Source organism: Pseudorca crassidens, chromosome 3 (assembly GCF_039906515.1).
Source record: "Pseudorca crassidens isolate mPseCra1 chromosome 3, mPseCra1.hap1, whole genome shotgun sequence".
Classification (NCBI taxonomy): Eukaryota; Metazoa; Chordata; class Mammalia; order Artiodactyla; family Delphinidae; genus Pseudorca; species Pseudorca crassidens.
Genome location: NC_090298.1, coordinates 154339976 through 154354982, shown reverse-complemented (window position 1 = coordinate 154354982; position 15007 = coordinate 154339976). Strand labels below are relative to the sequence as shown.

Genomic DNA, 15007 nt, shown 5'->3' with positions numbered 1-15007 from the left:
ACCATCCCACTATACCAGGGTAACTTTCCCAGATTCTCATTTACTCAAGGGCTGCCTCTTCCTTTTACCAGTGTTTCCTCTTGATATGTCCTCAGGAAATAGGAACTAATTTCAATATACGTTGGTTAATTCATTAAACAAATATTTGTTTAGAGCCTAAAAGAAAAAGCCACTGGGCTAACACTGATTAAAGTAAAACATAATGAGAATCATAAATGCCCTGCAACAGGAATACCAATAATAAAATTGCAATACCCAACATTTCTTTTTTTTTTTTTTCTTTGCGGTACGTGGGCCTCTCACTGTTGTGGCCTCTCCCGTTGCGGAGCACAGGCTCCGGACGCGCAGGCTCAGCGGCCATGGCTTACGGGCCCAGCCGCTCTGCAGCATGTGGGATCTTCCCGGACCGGGGCACGAACCCGTGTCCCCTGCATCGGCAGGTGGACTCTCAACCACTGCACCACGAGGGAACATTTCTTAAAGTCAATGGAATATCTTACATCAGTCAACTGGGTGACTCAAATTGTCTATTCCCAGAATAAACACTTTGTTTTATCCATAGTAGGCCCTTGATGGAGCAGAACGGAATCATATTTGACATTCACTGGGTTTGGCAACTGCCATCATTGTTTAATCAGATACTTATGAGAATTCTTCATTTGTTATTACTGTTTCTAAATTACAAACAAGACAAAGATCAACAATTATTCAGTACTTTGGGCTTCAATCAAAATAAACTCAATGGAGTGTATCAGTCATATCCCATCCCACAAAATTCCATTTCACTGTACTCTCAATAATACTTCCTCCAGCATAGTGGATGAAATCCTGTGAGTTAACTTGCTTATTTATCAACAATCACAAAGACCACATTTCACTGCAGATGAACCATCCATTTTCAATTTATGACTTTTTCTTTGTGTATGAACGAATTGAGAAGGAATCAGGAAATTAAAGGTAAGCATTCTAACTAAAAAAAAGAGACTCTATTCATTTTCTACTTAATCTCATAAAATACCTTTCTTTTTCTAGAAACTACCCCCCTTCCTTCAAATAACCACAAGAAAATGACATTTGCAGTACTTCAAACTAAAGTATGTATCATGGTATTGCAAATGTTTTCTAAAAGGTCAAAACACATTTTCTACTGTAAAGATTGCTGGTCCAGAAGCAACACAAATTTTTTAAATTATAGTGTTTAAAATCACTGAATATATATGTGAATATATACATTACATGTATGTAATTGTGTATGTGTACACACACACACATTTAATAGATTCACATGCAAGATGTTCCTCCCTCCCTCTTTCTCTCTTTCTTTCCTTCTCTCTTTCTCTCTCTCTTTCTTCCTTTCTAAAACACATTGAAAAACACTTAAATTCCTTAAGCATATTGCTTGGGTCTTCTATTTTATTTTTATATTCTTTCTACAGCACTTATATTGAAGACAAGGAATACAATGGTGGCATTCAATAATTGCTTTCTAACTATATATGATAAAGGAAAATTTAAAGGCTCTATTGTCCATAGAACACAAACTACTTAATAGTGACAATATGTATAGCCTTGTATTATAATATTAATATAGAAGTACATAATTATATGAAATAATCATTATCCATTTTAATTATAAAATATATATTATATAGTACATTATAAATACTGATACTATATAACACACAGTATAATATAAAATCCAAAGTTCTAAGTATGGGATGATATTAAGACATCGTCTAAACATATTTTTGTTCATCTCTATATACATAGTTCCTTTACAAGTAGTTTAAAAAACTGCTGAAGATATAGGAACAACCAAGTTACTTCTCAGAGAAACCCCCAAACTGTCTACCTCCTTAATTATAGATTATAGAAAGAAGAGCAAGGCATTATCATCATGACCGTTGAGGGAAATGAAATACATCTTCAAGATCCCATGTGAAAAACTCTCTGCTATCTAAATTATTTTTCTCAGTAAATAAGATAGGCTTTTGAGGGAGATATGTCGTCTAGGTTTTTGAGGGAGACACAGGTATGTGAAATACAGCAGAGCTAACTGGAGGTAATTCCAACCATCAGACCATCAGAAATATATTTGTATGACAGATACATTTTAAATGGTAGAAGTACATGACCTAGTTTATTAGTTAAGTTACATTTATTGTCAGCAACAGAAACCAACTCTGGTAGCTGCAAGCAAGTGGATGGATATCTATTTGAGTAATACGATCACTCCATAGAGCACTGGAAGTTTGGAAACTCAGACTTAGAAAACAAAGGTTCATGTTAGAGTGGACAGCTACTGAACAGAAAACATGGCTTTTTCTTTCTTTCTTTGTTTAAAAAGTTTATTTATTTTTTAAAATATTACATTTTAATTTTTATTTCTTTTTTTCATCTTTATTGGAGTATAATTGCTTTACAATGGTGTGTTAGTTTCTGCTATATAACAAAGTGAATCAGCTATATGTATACATATATCCCCATATATCCTCCCTCTTGGGTCTCCCTCCCACACTCCCTAATCCACCCTTCTAGGTGGATACAAAGCACCGAACTGATCTCAATGTGCTATGTGGCTGCTTCCCATTAGCAATCCATTTTACATTTGGCAGTGTATATATGTCCATGCCACTCTCTCACTTCATCCCAGCTTCCCCTTCCCTTTCCCCGTGTCCTCATGTCCATTCTCTATGTCTGCGATTTTATTCCTGTCCTGCCCCTAGGTTCTTCAGAAGCATTTTTTTTTCAGATTCCATATATATGTTTTAGCATATGGTATTTGTTTTTCTCTTTCTGATTTACTTCACTCTGTATGACAGACTCTAGCTCCATTCACCTCACTACAAATAACTTCATTTCTTTTTATGGCTGAGTAATATTCCATTGTATATATGTGCCACATCTTCTTTATCCATTCATCTGTCAATGGACACTTAGGTTGCTTCCATGTCCTGGCTATTGTAAATAGAGCGGCAATGAATATTGTGGTACATGACTCTTTTTGAATTATGGTTTTCTCAGGGTATATGCCCAGTAGTGGGAATGCTGGGTCATATGGTAGTTCTATTCCTAGTTTTTTTAAGGAACCTCCATACTGTTCTCCATAGTGGCGGTATCAATTAGCATTCCCACCAAAAGTGCAAGAGGGTTCCCCTTACTCCACACCCTCTCCAGCATCTACTGTTTGTAGATTTTTAAATGATGGCCATTCTGACTGGTGTGAGGTGATACCTCATTGTAGTTTTGATTTGCATTTCTTGAATAATTAGTGATGGTGAGCTTCATTTCATGTGTGTGTTGGCAATCTGTATATATTCTTTGGAGAAATGTCCATTTAGGTCTTCTTCTCATTGTTGGATTGGGTTGTTTGTATTTTTTGATATTGAGCCATATAAGCTGCTTGTATATTTTGGAGATTAATCATTTGTCAGTTGCTTTGTTAGCAAATATTTGCTCCCATTCAAGGACTGTCTTTTCGTGTTGTTTATGGTTTCCTTTGCTGTTCAAAAGCTTTTAAGTTTCATTAGGTCCCATTTGTTTATTTTTGTTTTTATTTCCATTTCTCTAGGAGGTGGGTCAAAAAGGATCTTGCTGTGATTTATATCACAAAGCATTCTGCCTATGATTTCCTCTAAGAGTTTTATAGTGTCTGGCCTTACATTTAAGTCTTTAATCCATTTTGCATTTATTTTGGTGTATGGGAGTGTTCTAATTTCATTCTTTTACATGTAGCTGTCCAGTTTTCCTAGCACCACTTATTGAAGAGGCTGTCTTTCTCCACTGAATGTTCTTGCCTCCTTTACCAAAGATAAGGTGACCATATGTGCAGGGGTTTATCTCTGGGCTTTCTATCCTGTTCCATTAATCTAAATTTCTGTTTTTGTGCCAGTACCATACTGTGTTCATTACTGTAGCTTTGCAGTAGAGTCTGAAGTAAGGGAGCCTGATTCCTCCAGCTCCATTTTCTTTCTCAAGATTGCTTTGGCTATTTGGGGTGTTTTGTGTTTCCATACAAATTGTGAAATTTTTTGTTCTAGTTGTGTGAAAAATGCCATTGGCAGTTTGATACGGATTGCAATGAATCTGTAGATTGCTTTGGGTAGTATAATCATTTTCACAGTGTTGATTCTTCCAATCTAACAACATGGTATATTTCTCCATCTGTTTGTATCAACTTTAATTTCTTTCATCAGTGTCTTATAGTTATCTGCATATAGTTTTTGTCTCGTTAGGTAGGTTTATGCCTAGGTATTTTATGTTTTTTGTTGCAATGGTAAATGGAATGTTTCCTTATTTTCTCTTTCAAATTTTTCATCATTAGTGTATAGGAATGCAAGAGATTTGTGTGCATTAATTTTGTATCCTGCTACTTTACCAAATTCAATGATTAGCTCTAGCAGTTTTCTGATATCATCTTTAGGATTCTCTATGTATACTAATATGTCATCTGCAAACAGTGACAGTTTTACTTCTTCTTTTCCAGTTTGGATACCTTTTATTTCTTTTCCTTCAATGATTGCTGTGGCTAAAACTTCCAAAACTATGTTGAATAATAGTGGTGAGAGTGGGCAACCATGCCATGTTCCTGATCTTAGAGGAAATGGTTTCAATTTTTCACCACTGAGAATGATGTTGGCTGTGGAGGGTTGTCATATATGGCCTTTACTATGCTGAGGTAAGTTCCCTCTATGCCTACTTTCTGGAGGGTTTCTATCAAAAATGGGTGTTGAATTTTGGTGAAAGCTTTTTCTGCATCTATTGAGTTGATCGTATGGTTTTTATCCTTCAATTTGTAATTATGGTTTTCACATTGATTGATTTGCATATACTGAAGAATCCTTCCATTTCTGGGATAAACCCCACTTGATCATGGTGTATGATCCTTTTAATGTACTGTTGGATTCTGTTTGCTAGTATTTTGTGGAGGAGTTGTGCATTTATATTCATCAGTGATATTGGCCTGTAGTTTTCTTTCTTTGTGACATCTTTGTCTGGTTTTGGTATCAGGGTGATGGTGGCCTCATAGAATGAGTGTGGGGTGTTTCTTCCTCTGCTAAATTCTGGAAGAGTTTCAGAAGGACAGGTGTTAGCTCTACTGAAATTCTTGATAGAATTCACCTGTGAAGCCATCTGGTCTGGAACTTCTGTTTGTTGGAAGATTTTTAATCACAATCTCAATTTCAGTCCTTGTGATTGGTCTGTTTATATTTTCTTTTTCTTCCTGGTTCAGTCTTGGAAGGTTTTGCTTTTCTAAGAATGTGTCCATTTCTTCCAGGTTGTCCATTTTATTGGCATATAGTTGCTTGTGGTAATCTCTCATGATCCTTTGTATTTCTGCAGTGTCAGTTGTTACCTCTCCTTTTCCATTTCTAATTCTACTGAATTGAGTCTTCCTCCTTTTTTTCTTGATGAGTCTGGCTAATGGTTTATCAATTTTGTCTTCTCAAAGAACGAGCTTTTAGTTTTATTGATTTTTGCTATCATTTCCTTCATTTATTTTTCATTTATTTCTGATCTGATCTTTATAATTTCTTTCCTTCTGCTAACTAACTTTGGGGTTTTTTTGTTCTTCTTTCTCTAACTGCATCAGGTGTAAGGTTAGGTTGGTTGTTTGAGACGTTTCTTGATTCTTGAGGTAGGATTGTATTGCTATAAACTTACCTCTTAGAACTGATTCTGCTGCATCCCATAGGTATTCGGTTGTCATGTTTTCATTGTCATTTGTTTCTAGGTATTTTCTGATTTCCTCTTTGATTTCTTCAGTGATCTCTTGGTTATTTAGTAGTGTATTGTTTAGCCTCCATGTGTTTGTATTTTTTACAGTTTTTTTCCTGTAATTGATATCTAGTTTCATACCATTGTGGTCAGAAAAGATACTTGATACAATTTCAATTTTCTTAACTTTACCAAGGCTTGATTTGTGACCCAAGATATGATCTGTCCTGGAGAATGTTCCAGGAGCACTTGAGAAGAATGTATATTCTGTTGTTTTTTGATGGAATGTCCTATAAATATCAATAAAGTCCATCTTGTTTAATGTATCATTTAAAGCTTGTGTTTCCTTATTTATTTTCATTTTGGATTACCTGTCCATTGGTGGAAGTGGGGTGTTACAAAGTACCCTACTATGATTGTGTTACCATCGATTTCCCCTTTTATGGCTGTTAGTATTTGCCTTATGTATTGAGGTGCTCCTATGTTGGGTGCATAAATATTTACAATTATTATATCCTCTTCTTGGATTGATCCCTTGATCACTGTGTAGTGTCCTTCTTTGTCTCTTGTAATAGTCTTTATTTTAAAGTCTATTTTGTCTGATATGGGAATTGCTACTCCAGCTTTCTTTTGATTTCCGTTTGCATGGAATATCTTTTTCCATCCCCTCACTTTCAGTCTGTATGTGTCCATAGGTCTGAAGTGGGTCTCTTGTAGACAGCATATATACTGGTTTTGTTTTTGTATTCATTCAGCCAGTCTATGTTGTTTGGCTGGAGCCTTTAATCCATTTACATTTAAGGTAGTTATCAATATGTATTTTCCTATTACCATTTTCTTAATTGTTTTGGGTTTGTTTTTGTAGGTCTTTTCCTTCTCTTGTGTTTCCTGCCTAGAGAAGTTCCTTTAGCATTTGTTGTAATGCTGGTTTGGTGGTGCTGAATTCTCTTAGCTTTTGCTTGTCTGTAAAGGTTTTAATTTTTCCGTCGAATCTGAATGAGATACTTGCTGGGTAATCTTGGTTGTACGTTTTTCCCTTTCATCACTTTAAATACATCCTGCCACTGCCTTCTGGCTTGCAGAGTTTCTGCTGAAAGATCAGCTGTTAACCTTATGGGGATTCCCTTGTATGTTATTTGTTGTTTTTCCCTTGCTGCTTTTAATATTTTTTCTTTGTATTTAATTTTTGATAGTTTGATTAATATGTGTCTTGGTGTGTTTCTCCTTGGATTTGTGCTATATGGGACTTTCTGTGCTTTCTGGACTTGACTGACAATTTCCTTTCCTGTATCAGGGAAGTTTTCAACTATAATCACTTCAAATATTTTCTCAGTCCCTTTTTTTTTTCTCTTCTTCTTCTGGGACCCTTAAAATTCGAATGTTGGTGCATTTAATGTTGTCCCAGATGTCTCTGAGACTGTCCTCAATTCTTTTCATTCTTTTTTCTTTATTCTGCTCTGCAGTAGTTATTTCCATTATTTTATCTTCCAAGTCACTTATCCCTTCTTCTGCCTCAGTTATTCTGCTATTGATTCCTTCCAAAGAATTTTTAATTTCATTTATTATGTCATTCATCATTGTTTGTTTGCTCTTTAGTTTTTCTAGGTCCTTGTTATATGTTTCTTGTGTTTTCTCTATTCTATTTCCAGGAATTTGGATCATATTTACTATCATTACTCTGAGTTCTTTTTCAGGTAGACTGCCTATTTCCTCATTTGTTTGGTCTGGTGGGATTTTAACTTGCTTTTTCATCTGCTGCGTATTTCTCTGTCTTCTAAGTTTGCTTAGCTTACTGTGTTTGGGGTCTCCAGTTTGCAGGCTGCCAGTTCGTAGTTCATGTTGATTTTGGTGTCTGCCCCCAGTGGGTAAGGTTGGTTAAGGGGGTTTTGTAGGCTTCCTGGTGGAGGGGACTAGTGCCTGTGTTCTGGTTGGTGAGGTTGGATCTTGCCTTTCTGGTGGGCAGAACAACATCCGGTGGTGTGTGTTGGGGTGTCTGTGACCTTTTTATGATTTTAGGTAGCCTCTCTAATGGGTGGGGATGTGTTCTTGTCTTGCTAGTTGTTTGGCATAGGGTGTCCAGCACTGTAGCTCGCTGGTCGTTGAGTGAAGCTGGGTCTTAGCGTTGAGATGGAGATCTCTGGGAGAGCTGTCGATGTTTGATATTATCTGGGGCTGGGGGGGGTTTCTGGTTGACCAATGTCCTGAACTCAGCTCTCCCACCTCAGAAGCTTAGGCCTCACACCTGGCCAGAGCACCAAGATCCTGTCAGCCACACGACTCAGAAAAAAAGGGAGGCATGGCACGGGGTTATCAGCTCGGTGCTTTGTGACCACCTGGAGGGGTGGGAGGGAGGGAGATGCAAGAGGGAAGAGATATGGGAACATATGTATAACTGATTCACTTTGCTATAAAGCAGAAACTAACACACCATTGTAAAGCAATTATACCCCAATAAAGATGTTAAAAAAAAAAAGAAAGAAAAAAGGGAGAAAAGAAAAGAAAGAAAAAGTAACATAAAGTTATTAAAATAAAATAATTATTAAATATAAAAAATTAAAAATAAAAAAGAAAGAAAAATAAATGGAAGGAAAGAAAGAAGAGAGCAACCAAACCAAAAAAACAAATCCACCAATGATAACAAGTGCTAAACTCTATACTTAAAAAAAAAAAAAAACAAAAAAACGGCCAGACAGAACCCTAGGACAAATGTAAAAGCAAAGCTATACAGGCAAAATCACACAAGGAAGCATACACACTCACAATAAAAGAAAAAGGAAAAAAAAATATATATATATATATATTTTTTTTTTTTAAAAAAAGGAAGTGGGCAACCAAATCAGTAAACAATGCTACCAGTAACAATAAGCTGTAAATACTAAACTAAGATCAACATAAAACCAGAAACGAATTAGAAGCAGAAAGCAAACCCCAATTCTACAGTTGCTCCCAAAGTCCACCGCCTCAATTTTGGGATGATTCATTCATTGTCTGTTCAGGTATTCCACAGATGCAGGGTACATCAAGTTGACTGTGGAAATTTAACAGGCTTCTCCTGAGCCTGCACAGAGAGATTTCCCCTTCTCTTCTTTGTTCACACAGCTCCTGGGGTTCAGCTTTGGATTTGGCCCTGCCTCTGTGTGTAGGCTACCTGAGGGCGTCTGCTCCCAGGCAGGCCAGGGTTAAAGTAGCAGCTGATTAGGGGGGCTCTGGCTCACTCAGGCTGGGGGCGGGTGGGAGAGAGGGGTACGGAATGCAGGGCGAGCCTGTGGTGGCAGAGGCCATCGTGATGTTGCAACAGCCTGAGGTGCACTGTGTGTTCTTCCGGGGCAGTTGTCCTTGGATCATGGGACCCTGGCAGTGGCGGGCTGTACAGGCTCCTGTGAGGGGAGGTGTGGATAGTGACCTGTGCTTGCACACAGGCTTTTTGCTGGCTGCAGCAGCGGCCTTAGCATTTCATGCCCCTCTCTGGTGTCTATGCTGATAGCCGCGGTTCGCACCCATCTCTGGACCTCCTTTAGGTGGTACACTGAATCCCCTTGCCTTGCACACCCTGAAACAGCGGTCTCTTGCTTCTTAGACAGTTCCAGACTTTTTCCTGGACTCCCTCCTGGCTAGCTGTGGAGCACTAGCCCCGTCAGGCTGTGTTCACGCAGCCAACCCCAATCCTCTCCCTGGAATTTGACCTCCGAAGTCCAAGCCTCAGCTCCCAGCCCCTGCCCGCCCCAGTAGGTGAGCAGACAAGCCTCAGGCTGGTGAGTGGTGGTCGGCAGCAATCTTCTGTGCAGGAATCTCTCTGCTTTGCCCTCTGCACCCCTCTTGCTGTGCTCTCCTACGTGGCTCTGAAGCTTTCCCCTGCCCACCCCCCGTCTCCACCAGTGAAGGGGCTTCCTAGTGTGTGGAAACTTTTCCTCCTTCACAGCTCCCTCCCAGAGGTGCAGGTCCTGTCCCTATTCTTTTGTCTCTGTTTTTGCTTTTTTCTTTTACCCTACACAGGTACATGGGGAATTTCTTGCCTTTTGGGAAGTCTGAGATCTTCTGCCAGAGTTCAGTAGGTGTGCTGTAGGAGTTGTTCCACATGTAGATGTATTTTTGATGTGTCTGTGGTGAGGAAGGTGATCTCCACATCTTACTCCTCTGCCAACTTGAAGGTTCCCCCAACTTTTTCTTTTTAAAAAGAAAAGTTTGGGTACCCCTCTGTAGCTGATGCAGTGAATGATTTCTAGAAGTATCCTACAGCATCTTTGCATCATTTGATCAAGATTCAAAATTCTGGGCAGGAGTATGCAATTAGCTAAGCTAATTCACATTTCTATGCCCTAGTTCTCGCAGGTGAGGTAAGACACAGTCTGATCCTTTTAGTTTTAGTTCTAGAGCATGTAGTACAACCTTGCACCAAAGCTACTTGAAATGCAAAATTCCTCCTCTAAAGGAAAAAGGGGGTGAAGACTACAGAGGTACTTTTTTGAAAAGCCAATATTCACTATACTTAGACATGACAGTAAGAAAATCTTTTCTCCATTTTACACATAGATCATTTTGTAATAATCTTCCAAAGCTATGCCATTTATTTACTTGTTTATTTATTTATTTATTTATCTTGTTCTTTGTCAGTTTAACTTGCTCATTGTCATCAATGACTAACATATAGGTCTCATAAGAACCAGAATCTGTCTCTCCGGTTCAATGCATTTAGACCAGATACTGGTAAATCAACACTTAGTTTATCAATATCTATTTGATGAACTACTTGACTGATCAATAAAAGGACATTGTAATGTGTGGAAAATACTACTTCCCCAATTTCTTTGCCCAACTGAATCCTTCTGAGTCACTTCTGACACAACTCTGTGGGGTATTTTCAACCTCAAATAATTGTTATGACATAGAAGCCTTGACTAAATCGATGGAGAGCTTCCCACTGTGTTTTCACAGACTCAGCAGGTTTATCTCTACAGTCCCGTGTAGAAAGTGTATTTTTTACCTACTTTCTCTAATGGTCAGTGTGCTAGAGTTAACAATGAACTTGTGATGTTAAAGAATCAAGTGTGAAACAGATGCTTCCTCCTGGTCCCTCTGAAATTGTTTTAAGTTTCAAAAAGACATTTTCTAAATACCAATGGAATTTGAAAGATAAATGTAAACTGGACTTCTTAGAGTAGCTTTCACAGTGAGAAGCTTCTAACATCTAATTCTGAAGAGTCAACAGTAAAGATTTGAAAGGAGTAATGAGAGTTATTATGGCAAAAAATGTCAGAAAGGTATTCAGTGTTTGTTTGTTTGTTTGTTTGTGGGTGGACCTGGGGAAGATAAGTAGATGTCAAGATTTAGGTTTAGGGTCCAATAATTCTGGGTAATGCTTTCTGTCTAAAACCGTTTTGTCTTTTAACACCCAGTTCTAGGTTCAGGTATGTAAAAGGCTTACCTGAACTTCCACAAGGTGGCCTCCCTTCTATGTTTCCATTACATGCTACTTCATTTGAAAATTTACCATATTTTTTTTACACTTAGTTTATTTTCTATATTTCTCTACTCAGATGCTATCATTCCAAATTCAGAAGCCCCATCTTATTGTTCTTTGTGCCCTCAGAACCTAGCTCAACATTGTACAGCACATATAGTTCAATATATTTTTCTTGAAATATTAATTGGTCTAAGGTAAATATTGTCATGTAACTTGCTGAAAAATCAATGATAAGCCTGACTTCTGGGTTATATGAAGAAAGGTAATATGTTAAAATAAGAAAACAATTTCTACCCCGGAACCCGTAATGAAATTCCCTCTCATCTGTTAAGTAGTAAATATTATGAAGTTTTAAAAAAAATCAGCAGTATGTAAATAATCAGCAAGGACCATCTCCTGAATATGAAAATAAAGTTCAGAGACAATAAGATAATTATTACCTTTCCGCTTTTAAAGAGTTAAGAGAGAAGGTGAGCAAATAGATGTAGTCAGGCAACAGGAAAAAGAAAAAAGGAGGGACAGGGAATTAGAAGTACAGAACAAGATACAGTTTCTCATCTTTGCCAGTCTACCTGGGATGACTTAGAAAAAAATGGATGAAGATCGAAAATCCCAGTGATATCTTGTTTCTGCCATGGCACTTTTAGATCCATTTTAATGAGGCTTTCAGAGTTTCCCAGAAAATAAACTCTCTCCCTCTCAGGGTTCCTATATTTTCCAGATGCTTCTGGACATCTGATAATTTCTGCAAAGACTTTGGCCATTAGTAATTTCCAGACATCACAGCCTTTACTAACAGAAAGCACTGGAAAATAATTCCTCTCATCTTTACAGACATTAGCTTTAGCTATCTATAGTAGGGCCCTTTTGCAGAAGAAGTGGAGTAGAGAAATCTTTTGCTAGATACCATAAAAAAATTCTTTTTTATGTTTTCACTTCTTTTGAAGGGATGCTTGCTTGCTTGCAAACTAACTCAATCAACCTTCTTCCCCATTACTCAATGAAAGGGCAAAAGCTTTATAGGGGAAAAAAAAATAGGCTTCATGAACAGCCAATGTTCCACAAGCATTCAGCATAATGTGAAAGCACTGAATTATCTTCTAACATAATATGATTTTTAATTAAGAAAATAAATGTAAAGAAGAAAAATTATTCATAATATAAAAGCCTTTTCATATAACTTTTATATGTTATCCTTGCTCCATTCTCAGAAAAATATTTTTTTTATTTACATAGTAGTTCCTGAATATTGTGTATCCCTTGTTAAATGTCATATTGAGGAAAAGTATATAGTTTAAAAGTGAACATTTCCATTAACCCCAGGCCCCAATGTCCTGGGTCCTGTAGTGAAGGCAGCATTAAGTAGAGTTCCCTTCTACTCTTTGGTGGACTTAAGGCATGAGGGAGAACTAAATTCTTGTTTTAATCTATTGAGATCTTTAGTTTGTTGATTTGCAAAGTGTAATCTAGCCTACTGTTTTAGATATGAGAGTTATATCTCTCATAAAATAAAAAAAGTATTCTTTTATTTTAGAACATATTATTCAAGTTTATGCTACTATGGACAAAGATTGTCACCTGCCATACCAGTGAACAAAGGATGTTGGGGCCATAAAGCCATCAGCCACTGCAGTCATCCTGCCCTACCTCGGATGGTGCACCTTGAGGGGATTCAGGATGGAGAAAACAGGATATTGGCCCTAGATACTTAAAGTGCATATGAAAGAAATGATTTCAGTGAGCCCAGACTCTTTCATCTTACCATATACAGAAAAGGGCTAAATTCAGTAAGCTGAGATGTCTGTTTTTCTTTAATTAACAGTCCTGGTTTCTTTTGCAAAAACTCCTACATATCCTGGCTCTTCTCTTACTTCTTTGGAACAGTCCCTTAGAGCTATCTAAGAGACTGTTTCCCAGGCTTAAGTCCTCAGTATGTCCACCAAATAATAAAAAATAATTCTCAACTAGGTTGTGCACTTTTTTCCAGTTGACACTACTTTGTATTTTTTCTATAACTTGCTCTTTTTTTTAACTTGGAAAATCACTGTTGTTAGTCCACATTAATCCACTTTATTCTTTTCAACAGATTTATGATATTTTACAAAATTAATGTAACATAACTGATATATCAAATTGGTTGAAAGAATATAAAATGTTGCAGAAGAGGACTCCATATGGACTCAAGCTTCCATAAAGAATAAAAGTGAATGAGGAGCCCAAGGCACTTCTAGAGGATGACCAGAGTTATGCTTGTTGTCCTAGTGTAATTATTAAAAGATAATTTTGACCCTTTCATAGTCAAAAGTGTACCTGGTGGGGAGAAATTAGTGTCTCCCTAGTTCTAGTCGTTTGGTTTGAGACAGGGAGGAGGGGGCGGAGGGAGGAGGCGAGCAGGTGAGGGGCGTTCTCTCTAATGGGTCCCTTGCTCGACCTCCGGTGGCCTGAAGAAACTTAATTTCGAATCTGCACACCCGTGGGGGCAACTGCGATTGCACCTTTGCTCTTTTAACAACCGCTGTGCTAATCGAAGTGGTTAATCGGTGACACTGCATACAGATGTAGGTGATATTAAAATCGAAGTCTTCTGTGAGAGGACACCCAAAACATGTGAAAATTTCTTGGCTCTTTGTGCCAGTAATTACTACAATGGCTGTATATTTCATAGAAATATCAAGGGTTTCATGGTTCAAACAGGAGATCCAACAGGTACTGGAAGAGGAGGTAGCAGTATCTGGGGCAAGAAATTTGAATATGAATACAGTGAATATCTTAAGCACAACGTTAGAGGTGTTGTATCTATGGCTAATAATGGCCCAAACACCAATGGATCTCAGTTCTTCATCACCTATGGGAAGCAGCCACATCTGGACATGAAATATACAGTATTTGGAAAGGTAACAGATGGTCTGGAGACTCTAGATGAATTGGAGAAGTTACCAGTAAATGAGAAGACATATCGACCTCTTAATGATGTGCACATTAAGGACATAACTATTCATGCCAATCCATTTGCTCAGTAGCTATAATAGACCTGGACAAATACTTGGCAAACTATTCAAGGAACACACCTATTATGGTTTACCCAGTTTTAATTATGTCAGAGATTGCATCATTATACAACTTGTTTACAACTAAGATCTACTTGTTTACAGCTAAGATCTTCTATGAGTTGGTGGTACCAAGGGAAGCCAAACAGCTTTTACTCCTATTCTTAGAGGGTATTCTTTACTGTAACTATTACCTAATGCATTTCTTTAATTTTTTTAAAAAACCTTATGTTTAATTTTGTTTTTCCATATAAATATTCATTTAAAAATGCTGAGTCTCAAATCCAGGCATTGTTGAGCACCCTAATTACATGCTCCTACCATATGTAGTCCACATCCTGGAAATATTATTTTCTATTAATTATTTACTTTATACAGTTAGAAAGAGGAAGGACAAATAAAGAGATGGCCTAGAAAGGCCGGTCAAAAAAAAAAAAAAAAAAGTGAATGAAAAGAGCAGAAATAAGGAAGATGGTGAATTCAGAAACAAGTCTAGGGTAAAATGAAGATCAAAAGTGGAACAGATAAGACATATGATGTAAGTTTGCTAAAATGTAAATTATTAAGAAAGAAACATAGACAAAAGCAAGGGAGACCTACTAATCACCTATGGACAAACCATTATGAGGGAAGTTGTCTTTGTGAAATTTATATTTATTATAGAACCAAGAATACTACCTGATACATTCACCTATTTAGGGTTTAAAACGTGCCTGTAGAGTAATGATAATAATAAAAATAAAAATAATTCCTATCACTTATTGTAAATTTAATATGTGCC

At 37.3% G+C, this 15007-nt stretch overlaps 1 pseudogene; it reads left to right on the top strand.

Annotated features, from left to right (window-relative positions):
- The first annotated feature begins 13716 nt into the window (after positions 1-13716).
- LOC137221051 (peptidyl-prolyl cis-trans isomerase-like 3 pseudogene) lies at positions 13717-14660 on the top strand (annotated as a pseudogene).
- Positions 14661-15007: the final 347 nt, after the last annotated feature.